This window comes from Trachypithecus francoisi, unplaced genomic scaffold (assembly GCF_009764315.1).
Source record: "Trachypithecus francoisi isolate TF-2019V2 unplaced genomic scaffold, Tfra_2.0 Lachesis_group11, whole genome shotgun sequence".
NCBI classification, from domain to species: domain Eukaryota; kingdom Metazoa; phylum Chordata; class Mammalia; order Primates; family Cercopithecidae; genus Trachypithecus; species Trachypithecus francoisi.
In genome coordinates, this window is record NW_022681456.1 from 9,800,948 (window position 1) to 9,803,720 (window position 2,773).

At 47.1% G+C, this 2,773-nt stretch overlaps 1 protein-coding gene across 1 annotated transcript in view; it reads left to right on the forward strand.

The window, feature by feature from the left end:
- RILPL2 (Rab interacting lysosomal protein like 2) overlaps positions 1–2,773 on the forward strand; it is a 28,360-nt gene that overhangs the window by 23,926 nt on the left and 1,661 nt on the right. Inside the window, exon 4 of the transcript XR_004439506.1 lies at positions 1,585–1,686. The gene's annotated coding sequence lies outside the window, so the exon portion shown is untranslated. The remainder of the gene's footprint in view (positions 1–1,584; positions 1,687–2,773) is intronic.

Genomic DNA, 2,773 nt, shown 5'->3' on the forward strand with positions numbered 1-2,773 from the left:
AACTACAAACCTAGCCTGGGGAGGGGGAACAGGCTTAGAAGTAGGTTTGTTGCTGGGTGCAGTGGCTCACGCTTGTAATCCTAGCACTTTGGGAGGCTGAGGTGGGTGGATCACAAGGTCAGGAATTCAAGACCAGCCTTGCCAAGATGGTGAAACCCTGTCTCTACTAAAAATACAAAAATTAGCTATTCAGGAGGCTAAGGCAGGAGAATTGCTTGAACCTGGATGGCAGAGGTTGCAGTGAACTGAGATCACACCACTGCACTCCAGCCTGGGCGACAGAGTGAGACTCCATCTCAAAAAAAAAAAAAAAAAAAAAAAAGAAGTAGATTTTCAAGCCAAGCCTCAGAAGGCACAGGAAGTAGTTGCTGTAGCAATAATCTTTTATTTTATTTACTTATTTGAGACGGAGTCTCGCTCTGTCGCCCAGGCTGGAGTGCAGTGGCACGATATCAGCTCCTGACCTCATGATCCGCCTGCCTCGCCCTCCCAAAGTGGTGGGATTACAGGCGTGAGCCACCGTGCCCTGCCAGCAGTCATCTTTTATAATGAACAAATAAGGCCGGGCGCAGTGGCTCACATCTGTAATCCTAGCACTTTGGGAGATGGGCAGATCACGAGGTCAGGAGACAAGGCTGGCCAACATGGTGAAACCTCATCTCTACTAAAAGTACAAAAATTAGCTGAGTGTGGTGGCGCACACCTGTAATCCTAGCTACTCAGGAGGCTGAGGCAGGAGAATTGCTTGAACCCAGGAGGTGGAGGTTTCAGTGAGCTGAGATTGCGCCTCTGCACTCCAGCCTGGGCAACAGACAGACCAAGACTCCATCTCAAAAAAAAAAAAAAAAAAAAAGAAAAAGAACAAATAGGTCAGGCACAGTGGCTCACGCATGCCTGTAATCACAGCCCTGTGGGAGGGTGAGACATGAGAATCGCTTGAGGCCAGGAGTTTGAGACTAGCTTGGGCAACATAATGAGACCCTATCTCTACAAAAAATAAAATGAACAAATAAATATAGCAACTACATATCAGAACCTGGAGGCACTTATTAGCTATTAGTCCTGAGCACTTGTAAACACTGAATAGAAGCTAGCCAAATTTTTAATTCTAATAATAGCTAATACTGATTACTGAAGATTGTCTATGTGCAAGGCACTGTTCCAAGTGCTTTTTTTTTCGTATTAACTCATTAAATCCTCGCAATCACCCCATACAAGTATTACTTTTATTTATTTATTTATTTATTTATTTATTTATTTATTGAGATGCAGTCTAGCTCTGTCACCCAGGCTGGAGTGCAGTGGCGCAATCTCAGCTCACTTCAAGCTCCACCTCCTGGGTTCATGCCATTCTCCTGCCTCAGCCTCCTGAGTAGCTGGGACTACAGGCACCCGCCACCACGCCCAGCTAATTTTTTTTTTTTGTATTTTTAGTAGAGATGGGGTTTCACCTTATTAGCCAGGATGGTCTCGATCTCCTGACCTCATGATCCGCCCACCTCAGCCTCCCAAAGTCCTGGGATTACAGGCATGAGCCACCGCGCCTGGCCCCGTACAAGTATTATTACCGTCTCCATGTTACAGGGAGGGAAACTGATGCACAAGGAGACTACGTACCTGCCCGAGTTACACAGCAGTGGATTGGAAGCAGAGGTTCTGTTCCAGCAGCCACATGCCCCCTCCAAGGTGAGGCTATAATACTGATGCCTGAATCATTGGGGGAGGAGGCAAGTCAAGTGGGCAGAGATTATCTCTATTTGACAGGCAAGTTTCAGAGAGGGGAATTGACCAATGTCACACAGCTGACAAACACTTAAAACTAATGCTGGAACTGGATCTCTTGTATCTAAACCAAGGGCTCTACTCACCACCGTTCCAATCTGCCACCAGTGCCCAAGCATGGAGGGGACAGGGATCTGGGCTGGTAATAGGGACTTCCAACACAAGACAGGTGCAGTGATGATTCAGAGCGTCCTGAGAATCATCAAGTCTAGTAAATTATAAGTCACAATGACAATTACATCAGCTAAAATTTATGATGCTTATTATGTGCCAGGCACTGTTCTAAGGCTCAAAATGCATTAACTTTTAAGCTGGGTGTGGTGGTTCATGCCTGTAATCCCAGAATTTTGGGAGGCCAAGGCAGGGGGATCACTTAAGGTCAGGAGTTTGAGATCAGCCTGGCCAACATGGGGAAACCGTCTCTACTGTGGCCGGGTGCACTGGCTCACACCTGTAATCCTAGCAGTTTGGGAGGCCAAGGCGGGCAGATCACTTGAGGTCAGAAGTTCGAAACCAGCCTGGTCAACATGGTGAAAGACCGTCTCTACTAAAAATACAAAAAAATTAGCTGGGTATGGTGGCGGGCGCCTATGATCCCAGCTACTTGGGAGGCTGAGGCAGAATCGCTTGAACTTGGGAGGTGAAGGTTGCAGTGAGCCCAGATCGTGCCACTGCACTCCAGCCTGGGCGATACAGCGAAATTCCATCTCAAAGAAAAGAGAAAAGGCTGGGTGTGGTGGCGTATGCCTGTAATCCCAGATATTCAGGTGGCCGAGGCACGAGAATCGCTTGAACCTAGGAGGTTGCAGTGAGCTGAGATTGCCCCATGAACTCCAGCCTAGGTAACAGAGACTGTCTCCAAAAAAAAAGCATTACCTTTTAATCTTCACATACCCTATGGTCCCCAGTATACAGATAAGGAAACCAAAGAACTCAAGAGTTCTAGAAAACATGCTCAAAATCACATCAGTACGCTTTTCTGGTTCCCCAG